This window comes from Oncorhynchus kisutch, linkage group LG3 (genome assembly GCF_002021735.2).
Source record: "Oncorhynchus kisutch isolate 150728-3 linkage group LG3, Okis_V2, whole genome shotgun sequence".
NCBI classification, from domain to species: Eukaryota; Metazoa; Chordata; class Actinopteri; order Salmoniformes; family Salmonidae; genus Oncorhynchus; species Oncorhynchus kisutch.
This window is the reverse complement of record NC_034176.2, coordinates 26,835,970-26,850,998: the sequence shown is the minus strand read 5'-3', so window position 1 is coordinate 26,850,998 and position 15,029 is coordinate 26,835,970. Positions and strand designations below refer to the sequence as shown.

The 15,029-nt window shown below is 41.2% G+C and overlaps 3 long non-coding RNA genes across 5 annotated transcripts; all 3 read left to right on the top strand.

Annotated features, from left to right (window-relative positions):
- Window positions 1–267: 267 nt before the first annotated feature.
- Window positions 268–2,981, top strand: LOC116361452 (uncharacterized). The gene is made up of 8 exons (XR_004207597.1): window positions 268–902; window positions 992–1,075; window positions 1,381–1,786; window positions 1,885–1,980; window positions 2,069–2,152; window positions 2,269–2,385; window positions 2,467–2,687; window positions 2,800–2,981. It is a non-coding gene; the product is annotated as an uncharacterized LOC116361452 (long non-coding RNA).
- Window positions 2,982–4,159: 1,178 nt separating this feature from the next.
- On the top strand, window positions 4,160–4,760 carry LOC116370469 (uncharacterized). The gene is made up of 3 exons (XR_004208741.1): window positions 4,160–4,450; window positions 4,546–4,641; window positions 4,733–4,760. It is a non-coding gene; the product is annotated as an uncharacterized LOC116370469 (long non-coding RNA).
- A 1,039-nt stretch (window positions 4,761–5,799) lies between these two features.
- On the top strand, window positions 5,800–13,951 carry LOC109871915 (uncharacterized). 3 transcript variants are annotated; one of them, XR_004208740.1, is made up of 7 exons: window positions 5,800–5,828; window positions 5,998–6,476; window positions 6,588–6,791; window positions 7,153–7,259; window positions 7,438–7,768; window positions 7,859–8,144; window positions 12,135–13,951. It is a non-coding gene; the product is annotated as an uncharacterized LOC109871915 (long non-coding RNA). The 3 variants fall into 3 exon arrangements; XR_002252375.2 differs by lacking the exon at window positions 5,800–5,828 and having other exon boundaries at window positions 5,831–6,135; window positions 6,262–6,476; window positions 12,135–13,945; XR_004208739.1 differs by lacking the exon at window positions 5,800–5,828 and having other exon boundaries at window positions 5,842–6,135; window positions 6,262–6,476; window positions 7,438–7,763; window positions 12,135–13,946.
- The last annotated feature ends 1,078 nt before the right edge of the window (window positions 13,952–15,029 follow it).

The window sequence follows — 15,029 nt, the reverse complement described above, 5'->3', positions numbered from 1 at the left end:
AGCCTGACTGCCATTAGGTACCGAGATGAGATCCTCAGACCCCTTGTGAGACCATATGCTGGTGCGGTTGGCCCTTGGTTCCCCGAATGCAAGACAATGCTAGACCTGTAGTGTGGTTTTCCACTTTAATTTTGAGTGTGACTCCAAATCCAGACCTCCATGGGTTGATAAATTTGATTTCCATTGATCATTTTTGTGTGATTTTGTTGTCAGCACATTCAACTATGTAAAGAAAAGTATTTAATAAGAATATTTCATTCATTCAGATCTAGGATGTGTTATTTTAGTGTTCCCTTAATTTTTTTGAGCAGTGTACATTGTGTGGAATGCAAGAAGTCGTGAAAGACTTGATTGAGAAGCTTGCTGACAGTGAATCATTCAAGGACCAAAATGACAATCTATCCCAAGAACACCAAGATCAGGTGCAGTGCCTCTCAAAACAACTAACTTCAGCTGTCTCTCTACAGTAGGCAATTAATTTAGGTAATTTGTCCTTCAGATAAGGCAACTGTGAGGAGCTTGAGTCTGTGCGATCTGAGTGAGATAATCTCCTGTCTGAGAAGACAGACAGTCCTCAGAATCATGCAGAGGAGTTGGTGCTCTCTACTGTGACCTCCCCGACTGAAGAGAGAGACCAGCTCCAGGAGATACTGGGTGGAGTCAGAGAGGAGAGGAACCAGCTGAAGAGAGACCTGGAGGAGAATGTGGAGATGGTGATTAGTAACTGTTGTATCCTTAGGAAGGTCATTTTGTTTGAGAAAAATTGGAGCATCAAGCTGTGAACGGGGATGCAAGAGGAATATGCCATTTTCACATAATACGCGTCCAGGCAGAGTTAAAACGGCAACATCTGATCTCAGAACAGCAGACGTGGCCAACAAGATGATCAACTTCAGCAACAAGTCAGTGCCAGTGTCTTTTATACATAAGTTACTGTCTGGGATCCTTTTTAAATGGAAGATTTCACTTGTGATATTTCCAATTTGTTCAGATACAGGAACTAGATGCTGCATTGGAGACCATGAACGAGGAAAGTAGTCAGTTGAACAGTGACCTACAGCAAAATATGTAGATGGTGAGGACATGTCCAAGTGTTTTTGGTCTTCCAGCAGCTGCACTTTGGTGTAGCTAACTCAACAAAAACATCAGTGTCAGTTTTATTCAGTGCTTGACTTGGTCTGAAATAGGTTCTGGTACTCGTTTTGGGGGCTGGTACTGTTTATATTTAAATCCAAGAGATCCACAATATTTTTGAGCTAATATTCTATTAGAAGAACAAGCGTTCAAATAGTAGAAAATTGGTGGTGCCGGTATTCAGCTCCGGTGAGCTACTGCCCAAGTCAAGCACTGGTTATATTGTGATATTATTCTCCTCTCTAGGCTGCAGACTCGTGGGCGTCTCTGTTCCATCCAAGAAAAGCTCCGACAACAGAGACAACTGAACTCTGACCTCAATGACCAAAGTTTATAGGAGTCTCTCCTAGAATAGCAGGTTCATTTCTTTGACGGTTTGATTTTTCTTCAATTGTTTAGTAATAATACAATTAGATCATAGCTGCTTCTCCTATGAGGAGAAAAAAGATGAGTGAGGAGCTTGAGTCTGTGTGAGCTGAGCGAGAGCGTCTTCTGTCTGAGAATACAGACAGCCCTCAAAATCATGCAGAGGAGTTGGTGCTCTCTACTGTGACCTCACTAACTGGAGAGAGACCAGCTCCAGGAGATACTGGGGGAAGTCAGAGAGGAGAGGAACCAGCTCAAGAGAGACTTGGAGGAGAATGTAGAAATGGTGAGTTGTACCCTTAGGAAGGCCATTTTGTTTAAGAAATAGATTGGAGCATCAAGCTGTAAATGGGGATGTAAAAGGAATATACTTTTCCCCCTCAGATGATACATATCCAGGCAGAACTGAAACAGCAACAACATCTGAACTCAGAACAGCAGACTGAGAGGGAACATCAAGAAGCTCAACTTCAGCAACAAGTTAGTATCTGTCAACCCTTTTACATTCAGGTTACATTAGAACATTGTTTAAATACTGGATAAATTTCTTCTTTTTTGTTTTGTTCAGATACAGCAGCTAGGAGAGGAAAAGGAAACCATGACAGAGGAGAGGTGTCAGTTGAAGGGTGACTTGCAGGAAAATATGGAGATGGTGAGGCTGTGGCCAAATGTTTTCTAGTTCAACAACCCTCAGTGACTTTGAAGTGTTCACTGTGAGCACCATAATGCTTCTACTGCTACAAGTGTAACACATTATTTTTATTCTAGGCTGAAGAAACCCAGGGACTTCCCTTGGATGGAATGGAGGAGCTCTGACAACAGAGCCAACTGAACTCTGACCTTGAGAGCCAAAGTTTACAGAAGGAGTCTATTCTAGAACTGCAGGTTAATAGCCTACTCTTCCTTACTTTTTGACACTGTAGCCTCTTCAGATCACATTTTCACCCGTTTCCCCCCTGATAAAAGCTAAGCAGCTGAGAGAGGAGGTTGAATCATTGCAAGCTGAGAGAGAGCATCTCCTGTCTGACAAGACCAATAGCCCTCAGAATCATACAAATTAGTTGGAGAAGCTGCTCTCCACTGTGACCTCACTGACTGAAGAGAGAGACCAGCTCCAGGAGATGCTGGGGGGAGTCACAGAGGAGAGAAACCAGCTCAAGAGGGGCCTGGTGGAGAATGTGGAGATGGTGAGTGATTTCATCGATTTTAAATACAATATTTAGAAAATGCATGCATTGATAATTGCAATCAAAAGAAGCTTTTTAAAATTCTACTAATGTACCTTTCATCATTTTGCAGATGATTGAAAACCAGGAGGAGCTGAGGGTGGCCTTAAAAAGATTCACCATCAAGAGGAAAATATTAAACATATGGATAGTGCACATCTGTTACATCTAGTTGAACTGCAAAGTCAGGTAAAATGTGCTTTTACTTAACAAATTTAATTGACAACATCAATGGCGCTGGAGAAGAAGGCTGACATTTTGTGTCCCCAACCGATTGTGTTTTTTCATTTATTTGTGTTTAACTTATTTTTTAAACTTATTTTGTACATGATGTTGCCGCTACTGTCTCTTATGACCGAAAATAACTTCTGGACATCAGGACTGCGATTACTCACCATGGACTGGCAGAATCCTTTTTTTCCTTTAACAAGTCTGATGAGCCTGACGCAAATTATATACTGATACACTGCAGTGAGTAAAACAAACTTAGGGAGGAGGCTTCTGATGTTAACATGCATGAAACCAAGGCTTTTATGTTTACAGAAGTCAACAAATGAGAGCGCCTGGGTTAACCTCTACATCACCCAAGGAACAGAGAAGGAGTAGGATGAGGGCGTCCGGCAAAAGGGAAGAACAGCCGAGAGCTGCCAGTGGCACGAGCGTACCAGAAGAGCTAAACTACTTCAATGCTCGCTTCGAGGCAAGTAACACTGAAACATGCATGAGAGCACCAGTTGTTCCGGAAGACTGTGATCACGCTCTCCGCAGACGATGTGAGTAAGACCTTTAAACAAGTCAACATTCACAAGGCCGCGGGGCCAGATGGATTACCAGAACGTGTAGTACAAGCATGCGTTAACCAACTGGCAAGTGTCTTCACTGACATTTTCAACCTGTCACTGACCGAGTCAGTAATACTAACATGTTTTAAGCAGACCACCATAGTGCCTGTGCCCAAGAACAATAAGGTAACCTGACTAAATGACTACCGACCTGTAGCACTCACGTCTGTAGCCATGAAGTGCTATGAAAGGCTGGTCATGGCTCACATCAACACCATTATCCCAGAAACCCTAGACCCACTCCAATTTGCATACCGCCCCAACAGATCCACAGATAATGCAATCTCTATTGCACTCCACACTACCCTTTCCCACCTGGACAAAAGGAACACCTATGTGAGAATGCTATTCATTGACTACACTAGCATTCAACACCATAGTGCCCTCAAAGCTCACCAATAAGCTAAGGACACTGGGACTAGTACCCCCCCTGTATATAATCTCATTATTGTTATTTTACTGCTGCTCTTTAATTACTTGTTACTTTAATTTCTTATTCTAATCTGGGGGGTTTCAACTGCATTGTTGGTTAGGGGCTCGTAAGTAAGAAATGCACTGTAACGTCTACACCTGTTTTCGGCGCATGTGACTAATACAATTTGATTTGTCACATCAATTGAGATATAGATTATAATATAAATGCTAACCGCACTGTTCAGATGAAGCAGCTGAATGAGGAGCTTGAGTCGGTGCGAGCTGAGAGCGAGCGTCTCCTGTCTGAGAAGACAGACAGCCCTCAGAAACATGCAGAGGAGTTGGAGAAGCTGCTCTCCACTGTAACATCACTGACTGAAGAGAGAGACCAGCTCCAGGAGATTCTGTGTGGAGTCAAGAGAGGAGAGGAACCAGCTCAAGCGAGAACTGGAGGAGAATGTTGAGATGGTGAGTTGAAGTTAAACATTCTCTAATCACATTGTTCAGAAACCATTATTATGATTTATTTTGTCCATGAATATAATTTGAAGTCTTTGAACCAGTCCATCAAAGTCCAGGAGGAGCTGAAACAGCAGCAACATCTCAACTCTGAGCAGCAGGCTGAGACAGAACAACAAACAACTCAACTTCAGCAACAAGTCAGTAATAGCTTCAACTCATCCAGGTGATGGTGTCTCCTAGTTTCTTGTTGACAGTTTCGATCATTGTATGTTGTTTCACCTTGTTCAGATACAGTAGCTAGAGGAGGAACACGCACACATGAAAGATGAGAGCCCAGCTTCAGAGAGATCTTCTGAAAAATATGGACATGGTGAAGCCTTTGTTAGTTTTAAAATATGAATTTTTATATATGAATTATTATTTTTATGTGGTCTAAAGTGAAATGTCTCCCCAGCTCATACAGGTCCAGAGGACATTAGAACAGCAGCAACATCTGGACACAGAACAGCAGGCTGAGAGAGAACAACAAGAGGCCCCACTTAAACAACAAGTAAGTTGTAGTTAAACCATATACCAGTACAAAGCTGGTGGTGTTAGGCCATTTGGGGAAATATATTTTAATTCCTTGAATGTTGTTTTGCAGGTCCAGCTTCTTGAAGAGCAGTTGAAGATGGTGAAAGATGATAGGAGCCAGGTGAAGAGCAACCTTCAGGACAGTATGGACATGGTGAGAGTCTGTGACTGTTCTGAACTTAGAGAAGCAGTCATAATGTGAGAGAACCAAGATCAGAATGTTTTGGTACAAGTGGTTTTGGCTAAAATGGCATTAAATGGTTCCTTTGCATTGCCCTCCGATGAAGCAGTTGAAAAAATAATTGCAGGGCTTCAAAGAAGGACAGTCTGTTTCCTTCTGGTGTGTCTGAATTTGCTGTGGCATTTTTCTAATTAACTTTTGCCCCCATTCCTGATGCTCAGTGATGCAAATGCGACCATCTCCATATTGACAGAGCAGTTCAATAACATGGAGTGCAAAGTGTTTTACCACTAGCGAAGCAGAGGGAATTTGATCCAGACTGGAGGCTTCCACTCAGCAGCTCCAGATGGGCTAGCACTGGATTTTCTGTTTCAAAATCTATACAAATGCATAATTCGATGACATCATAATAAAAATAATTGTATCCCTTTGCAGGCGTCCTTCGTGAGGCTCCAGCTTGTTATCAATGGTGCTTCAAAGCCTGGACATGGGCCCCTGGTCGATGTCACACAAATTGACGAAGTCATGATCCTGAAACTGTTGTCCCTTCTTCCGAAGTCCACCAAAAACATCTGTAACAATGTCAATAGAGCCACAGTCCAGATAACTAATGCGGCTTGGGATACAAAGGTACGAATAGTCACACGTTCATAATAATTTCTATTTAATGTTGAACTGCAATAATAAACTCAGTTTGCTAAATTGAGTCAAAACATTTTAGGTGCTGCTGAAGCTGTATGCCAAGGATTACAAAACACACTTTGAAGCCCTGGTCCTGAATTACTTGGCTGTATTTCAGGAGAAGAGACTGCAGCACCTGCTCATCTGTAGAGCCCAGGCACCCAGTCACTCAGTCAAGGTGGCTGAGAACGAATTCCTTGGAGTCTGGGACCAGAGGCTGTCAGAGCTGCTGGACAAGAGTGGCGATTACCTCCAGGTGGGTAGGCCTCACATTACTGCACCGTTTTGTCTTTAAAATGAAATGACAGAAAATGCATTTATACTGTATGTTGGGAAACTAATTGTGTTCATGGGTTATCAGAATAATAATGTTTTGGATAAGCTTAAGGAGTGCCTGTCCACTCACCCAGCAGTGGTGTCAGAGGAGCTGAGGGCGTGAGAGAGGAGCAATGCGGAGGCTGAGTGCTCTATGCATGGTCCACTCACCTGGCTCGTCAGCTGTGGAGAGCTTCCTGGCTCGTCAGCTGTGGAGAGCTTCCCGCGGCAGAGCTGGCCCGGCGCTCTGCCGTGGCACAGGCCAACACATGGGCTCTCCAGGTAGTTAACCCCACCAATCATCTCCAGTCTTAGTTAGCACATACAGAATGTCAATTGCTTCGCAGGGTTCGATCATGATTTGTGTGTCAGTGTTTTCCTCTTGCCTTACAGGGATTGTGAGATGAGCACCGTGGTCTGCTGAAAGAGCTAGGTGTGGTCCGAGCACAGGCTGACAGTCAGCTGAAAGAAGAGCGGAGTAAGACCTTTACTCTACTGCAGATACTGGAGAATGCCCCAGTCAAGACTGAAGCTGACCAGCTGAGGGACAACCAGCATCTTGCCATGCAATGTCAGCAGTTGGAGGGAGAAATCAAGGTACCGTTTTAACCTGTTTTTAATCTCATGGATAACTTCCATTGTTCTTCTATCTGAACCCATGACTAGTTTACAATGTATATTTTGTATTTGCAGAAAATGCAAATGAGAGTTGAGCACCAGATTAAAGCTGCTAATAGGGTCTCAAACCACAAACAAGCCACCCAGCTCCTACGAACTGAGCTTCAGGATGCTTGTGCACAAGTCAAGGATAGGGAGGGCTCTATCCAAATCCTCAAAGAGAGACTGACATAAGTATTGGAACAAGGTGGAATTTCACCCCTAGGCTTTTATGTATTTTGTGTGGGATGTGTTCAATACTGTATAAATTGTACAATACTGTGTTTTTTCTCGTTTGTAGGTTCTGGCCAAGAGAAGAGCATCACCTAGTGCTCTTGAGCTTGAAAAGCTGAATGCTAAAGTTGTGAAGGTGGAGATGACTGTATTGTCCTCTAAACACCAAGAAGAGTAAGGCTTAATTTGTTTTAATCATGAGCTTCAATGTCATTTTAAATATATATTCTTCCTTTGATTCCATCAGGTTTGTACCACTACTGAATTTGAGCAGGGCTTGTTAAAGTATCTCTCCATGAGTCATCATTGGAGAAGAGGCATGTTTATGACATTCTGCATTTGTTTTCCCAAGGTTACTGAGGATGACCACGCTCCGAAACCACAAGGAGGACGCTCTGAGGACGCTGAAGGAGACTCTGAGAAGATCACAGCAGGAGGGAGAACAGTTATTTAAGTCTGCCCCAGACAATATTAAGAATAGAATTTGAAATGACCACAAAACAACAGGTGAATAGTTATGAGCCCTAATTGAGATGTTTGTTATTGCAGTCATGGGGGGAGAGGATCTGCATGCCAGACTGACAACCACCAGAGGACGTACGGTCCAAAGCAACATTCTCCTTGAAAAGAACAAACTTGAGGAAGTGAAACGGCTACAAAAAAATAATTTCTGAATTGGTGAGGTAATGATGACTCTAAGATTACTGTAATGTTTCGAAGTTTCTTGAGATATCGTATCACTGACATTCTGCCATTTCTCTCTGTTTTCACAGCCGTCTTTCCACTCAGCAAGGAGATATTTCCAAGTGGAAGGCTAGAGCAGTTAAGCTGAAGGAGAGGAGGGACGTGGTTGAAACACCTCCATCTGCATGTACTCATACAAAACGACGCCTTCCCATGACTTCTGAGGACCTCAACTCTCCCATGAAGTTCCTTCACTCTCCCAAGAAGTTCCTCGACTCACCCAAGAGAAAGTTCTTTGATGTCCGTCCAGGCTCTGAATGTCGATTAACTGTCCCAATCCGTTTTTTGATAACTCCAACCTTGGAACCGTTCAAGGTAATTACAGTCAAATTTACCTAAGTTTACCTTATATTTAAAGTTTGTATCCGGTCACCAAACAGCAGTTGGCCTTAATGAAATGACATTTTACCAGAAGTGGTGTTTATTCCCATAACATCACATATGGAGGCTGCTGGAAGTGCAGAAGTGGGTAATTGGTGTAATGTTATCCCTGTGTTTGTGATAAAATGGTGTTATTATTAATTGGAGCACAAAAACCTTCTCTTCTGGCAGTTAATGTCTCTCTCTTCACTGCACTGGTCTGGGCTCAAGCCCCCTGGGATATTTGGAACGTCTGAGAAGGTTACTTCTGGTGACTTTAAAGGAAGATAGTTTACTCCAAAATGCATAAAAATTTAATTATGCGTGCCACTGCACTGTAGGGAGATGAGGAGCAATTGTTGGCTATGCGCTCGTGGCTCGCTCTGTGTGCTTCAAATATACAGTACCAGTCAAATGTTTGGACACATACTGATTTAAAGGGTTTTTCTTTATTTGTACTATTTTCTACATTGTAGAATAATAGTGAAGACATCAACTATGAAATAACACATGGAATAATGAAGTAACCCCCTAATTTTTGTTTTACTATATATATATATATATATATATATTTCAGAATCTTCAAAGTAGCCGCCCTGATGACCGCTTTGCACACTCTTGGCATTCTCTCAACCAGCTTCACTTGGAATGCTTTTCCAACTGTCTTGAAGGAGTTCCCACATGTGCTGAGAACTTGTCGGCTGCTTTTCCTTCACTCTGCGATCCAACTCATCCCAAACCATCTCAATTGAGTTCTAGTGATTGTTGAGTCCAGGTCATCTGATGCAGCACTGCATCGCTCTCCTTTTTGGTCAAATAGCCCTTACACAGCATGGAGGTGTGTTGGGTCATTGTCCTGTTGAAAAACAAATGATCCCATTAAGTCCCATTAAGCCCAAACCAGATGGGATGGCGTATCGCTGCAGAGTGCTGTGGTAGCCATCTTGGTTAAGAGTGCTTTCAATTCTAAATAAATCAGACAGTGTCACCAGCAAAGCACACCATACCATTACACCACATGCAGAGTAGAGGTCGACCGATTATGATTTTTCAACGCCGATGCCGATTATTGGAGGACCAAAAAAGCCGATACCGATTTAATCTGCCAATTCTTTATTTTTTTGTTGTAATAATGACAAATACAACAATACTGAATGAACACTTATTTTAACTTAATACATCAATAAAAATCTATTTAGCCTCAAATAAATAATGAAACATGTTCAATTTGGTTTAAATAATGCAGAAGTAAAAGTGCAATATGTGCCATGTAAAAAAGCTAACGTTTGAGTTCCTTGCTCAGAACATGAAAACATATGAAAGTTGGTGGTTCCTTTTAACATGAGACTTCAACATTCCAAGGTAAGAGGTTTTAGGTTGTAGTTAATATAGTATTTATAGGACTATTTCTCTCTATACCATTTGTTTTTCATATACCTTTGACTATTGGTTGTTCTTATAGGCACTATAGTATTGCCAGTGTAACAGTATAGCTTCCGTCCCTCTCCTTGCCCCTACCTGGGCGCGAACCAGAAACACATCGACAACAGCCACACTCGAAAGCAGCGTTACCCATCGCTCCACAAAAGCCACTAGTTTCAGAGCGAGTGACGTTTGAAATGCTATTAGCGCACACCCAGCTAACTAGCTAGCCATTTCACATCGGTTACACCAGCCATTAGGCTGATAGGCTTGAAGTCATAAACAGCGCTGTGCTTGCGAACAGCTGCTGGCAAAACGCACAAAAGTACTGTTTGAATGAATGCTTACGAGCCTGCTGCTGCCTACCATCGCTCAGTCAGACTGCTCTATCAAATCATAGACTTAATTATAACATAATAAAACACAGAAATACGAGTCATTAATATGGTCGAATCCAGAAACTATCATTTCGAAAAGAAAACGTTTATTTCAGTGAAATACGGAATTGTTCGGTATTTTATCTAACGGGTGGCATCTCTAAGTGTAAATATTCTTGTTACATTGCACAACCTTCAATGTTTTGTCATAATTACGTAAAATTCTGGCAAATTAGTTCGCAATGAGCCAGGCTGCCCAAACGGTTGCATATACCCTGACTCTGCGTGCAATGAACGCAAGAGAAATTACACAATTTCACCTGGTTAATATTGCCTGCTAACCTGGATTTCTTTTAGCTAAATATGCAGGTTTAAAAATATATACTTCTGTGTATTGATTTTAAGAAAGGCATTGGTGTTTATGGTTAAGTACAGTCATCCAACAATTGTGCTTTTTTTCCGCAAATGCGCTTTTGTTAAATCATCCCCCAGCGTTGCATCGATTATATGCAACGCAGGACACGCTAGATAAACAAGTAATATCATCAACCATGTGTAGTTACAACTAGTGATTATGATTGATTGTTTTTTTATAAGATAAGTTTAATGCTAGCTAGCAACTTAACTTGGCTTCTACTGCATTCGCGTAACAGACAGGCTCCTCGTGGAGTACAATGAGAGGCAGGTGATTAGAGCATTGTTAACTGTTGCAAGATTATATCCCCCGAGCTCACAAGGTGAAAATCTGTAGTTCTGCCCCTGAACAAGGCAGTTAACCCACCGTTCCTAGGCCATCATTGAAAATAAGAATGTGTTCTGAAATGACTTGCCTAGTTAAATAAAGGTATAAAATAAAGGTATAAAAAAATCTGCGCCCAAAAATACCGATTTCCGATTGTTATGAAAACTTTAAGTCGGCCATTCCGATTAATCGGTCGACCTCTAATGCAGAGATCATCCGTTCACCTACTCTGCGTCTCAAAGACATGGCGGTTGGGGCCAAAAATCTCACATTTGGACTCATCACACCAAAGGACAGATTTCCACCGGTCTAATGTCCATTGTGTTTCTTGGCCCAAGCAAGTCTCTTCTTATTATTGGTGTCCTTTAGTAGTGATTTCTTTGCAACAATTTGACAATGATGGCCTGATTCACACAGTCTCCTGAACAGTTGTTGATGTGTCTGTTACAGGAACTCTGAAGCATGTATTTGGGCTGCTATTTCTGAGTCTAGTAACTCTCTCTAGTGAACTTATTCTCTCTGCAGCAGAGGTAACTCTGGGTCTTCTTTTCCTGTGGTGGTCTTCTTGAGCCAGTTTCATCATAGCGCTTGATGGATTTTGCGACTGCACTTGAAGAGTCTTTCAAAGTTCTTGAAATTTTCCAGATTGACTGACCTTCATGTCTTAAATTAATGATGGACTGTCATTTCTCTTTACTTATTTGAGCTATTCTTGCCATAATATGGACTTTTACCAAATAGGGCTGTCTACTGTATACCACACCCTACCTTGTCACAACACAACTGATTGGCTCAAACGCTTTAATAAGAAGGAAAGAAATTCCACAAATGAACTTTTAACAAGGCACACCTGTTAATTGAAATGCATTCCAGGTGACTACCTCATGAAGTTGGTTGAGGGAATGCCTTGATGACAGCTTTGCACACTCTTGGCAAAGGGTGGCTAATTTGAAGAATATAAAATGTATTTTGATTTAACACTTTTTTTTTTTTTTTTTGGTAACTACATGTTTCCATATGTGTTATTTCATAGTTTTGATGTCTTCACTATTATTCTACAATGTAGAAAATAGTCAATTTAAAGAAAAACCCTTGAATGAGTAGGTGTCAACTTTTGACTGGTACTTGGTTATAACTTGTCACGCTGATCTTAAAGGGACAGTGCGAGATTTTGGCAATTAAGCACTTTTTCTACTTACCCAGTTCATGGAATCTGTAAACTCATGGATACCACTTATGTCTAAGCATGCGGTTTTTGCATATATTACAAACAATATTTGGTGGCGGTGACACAAATGAACAGAGGAAACATTGCCATACAAGGCTTGCTTTGGTTTTGCATGGTGGTTTGTTTGCTTTGGTTTGGTTTTGGCTCATTTGGTCTTCTATTTTTACTCTTTTCAGATGCAACTGTGGATTAAAAAGGAGGAATGGTGGCCTGTCACCAAAGCAAGCTGATCTATGCAAACAGCAGTAAATGATTTACCTAAATTGCACTAATCATTCATTGTTTATCTATTTTTCAATATTCAAAGTGTTTGTTTTCGATAGCCTTATATTTTAAAATAAAGAGCAGTTTATTTTAATAAGACTCATCTTTACCTGCTCTCTATGTAATAGCACTTTCAGATGTTCTGACAGCAGATGGCATGCTTACACCATTTTGTTTGAGAATGTTTTATTTTGACAATGATGGAGGATTTTAAACTTGGTGTCTATGCAAAGTGGTCTTGATGTTCAGTTTCTCCCATTAATAATTTTCAGACTAATGCTTTTACATTTTTAACCGTAGATTGCAGTTTTTGAGGATATTGTACATTCATGGGACTTTCATGACTCCTCATTGGAGTTAAATTAAATTTTTGAAGATGGAACAATTGGGTAATTAAGCTATATGGCAGAATTAAACTCAGAATTATTCTAAATAACTGTATTTGCCTGTATGTTGTGCAGGTAAACAGGAGGCCTGACTCAGTCCACTTAGACTTGGGTCTCAGTAGCTGCCCCACGGCTACATTCTCTTGGTCGCTTCCTCTGCATGGCTTCACATTTCATTTAAGAGGGTGCAGTAACCGCATTCTTCCTGTTCTCTCTGTTGGGATTACTGTAAGAAGGGTACTGTGCCTTCAGAAGGAGAACTGGCACCATGGTAAATAACCTTTAGAGTTCTGTAGCACATCATCAAAGGTAATTTGATCACAGGTTCCCAAATGGAAGGGAATTAAGTGATGTTTTCTGACTGCCTGGCAAAGTAAAGAAGACAGATCTTAAGATACACGGAATGCATTACTTAATTTGTACTCCAAGACATTCCAGTGACTGAGCCCTGCATACTTATCATGCAGTAGTTTTCTGTAACCTAATGACTGCACCAGCTAAAGACACGACCGATTGGGTTTGAAAGTGCCACAAGACTGGTAGACTTCTGAGCTGAAGTCTCTGCATTACCTTTGAGAGTTAACAGGTTCAGGCAAGATTATTCAGTACACATGTGCTCCAAAAGTTATTTTCATTAAACATTGTGATGCCATCGAGGCTGAAATACTTTATTTACCAAAACCTCTAGCCGGAGAGGAGTAGTGGTTTTCATTATTTCACAAATATCAACATACAGTAACTCTCAAATCTGGAAATGGAAGAGCTGAAGTCTGCACTCAGATTATCAACAAAATACACTTTTCCCAAGCTTCTCTTGTACACCTAACTCATTAATAGTATTATCAAGACTTGATATCTTTTGATACATTTGTTCCAAGGATATCACAATATTGATGGTAAATAGGTTTGCCAGTTTTCTACAGGTTTTTTCTTATGTAGGCTATACAAGAAGAAGACGGAACACAATTGTTCAGAAAAAGAACAAAGTCCTTGTGAAGAAGTTCAAGAATAAAGGGAGACCTTCTTAAAAGGGAATTACAGTCTCAATACTGAATCAGACATTCCTCAAGCACAAGTTGTCGGAGTAGCCCTCATTGCAATTAAAGTAAGCAAAAGTGTCAAAGTTTGAACCTCTCCCAGCAGCCCACCTAATTGCTGAGGTGGCTTGTTTCATCTAATAGTATTATTTGTATATTTCCATAATGTGTTACAGTGGGAATCATCCAGGACAGGTCTTTCCCTTGTTCAATTATTCAGGGCTCAGTCACAGACAGTCATTAAAGTTTCATGGGAGGCAATTTGGAGGCAGTGCTGGTTGCTTTAGAAAACAAAAAGCCCTCTCTGCCTTTGGAAGTGCATGTTGTGAACTTGTGATGGGAGGTAAAATGAAATTCATCATTATATTTGTGGACTATTATTGACCCAGAAACTAAAAGGTGGAATTGTATGGTGACCAAATGTATTTGATTAGGTATGTCACTCAAAGTTCTTCTCAAAGATAGCAAGTTTAAGTTATCTATAAGGCTAACTCATTTGCTGTATGAGACTGAGGAACACATCCACAATAGTCAGGAGTTCTCAAGAAAACATTTAATACTGATGCACACAAATGGATGCCCCAAAAAGTTTGTCTCCTTATAATTGTCAGATTTAGAAATGTATTCTTGCCAGTGCTTATAAACTAAGAGGTAACATGCACACTTAGAAATAACACTTGTTTTGGGAAATACTAATATTACAAAAATATTACTTTGATCATTCTGCATGCCTTGAATCCTCTTAACAGCAAAATCACATGCCCACATAAATATCCTTGAGTAGAAAATGGGTCATGTAAGATTTTTTTAGGGAGGTAATTAAAACTTTGAGTGTATGTGGCTTGACATGGGATAATACATACACAACAGCAGCTTACTGTAATACTTTGCTGGTAAAGATTAGGTTGGAAAATATCTGAATCTCCTAAATAAAAATTCCAGGCAATTTGTTTTTTGAGATTACAAATATTTTACAAATAAAGTGCAGTGCTCTAAATTGCTGACAGAAATCTTACCGAGATGGGGAAAGGAAATAAAAATGACATTCTTTCTCAAGGACAGTTAAGTTGTTCAGTTGAATTGCAACAGCAATATTCAAACATGCACAGGCCAGGGACAGTGCATGACAGGCAGTCCTGGGCAGGCCAGGGACAGTGCATGACAGGCAGTCCTGGGCAGGCCAGGGACAGTGCATGACAGGCAGTCCTGGGCAGGCCAGGGACAGTGCATGACAGGCAGTCCTGGGCAGGCCAGGGACAGTGCATGACAGGCAGTCCTGGGCAGGCCAGGGACAGTGCATGACAGGCAGTCCTGGGCAGGCCAGGGACAGTGCATGACAGGCAGTCCTGGGCAGGCCAGGGACAGTGCATGACAGGCAGTCCTG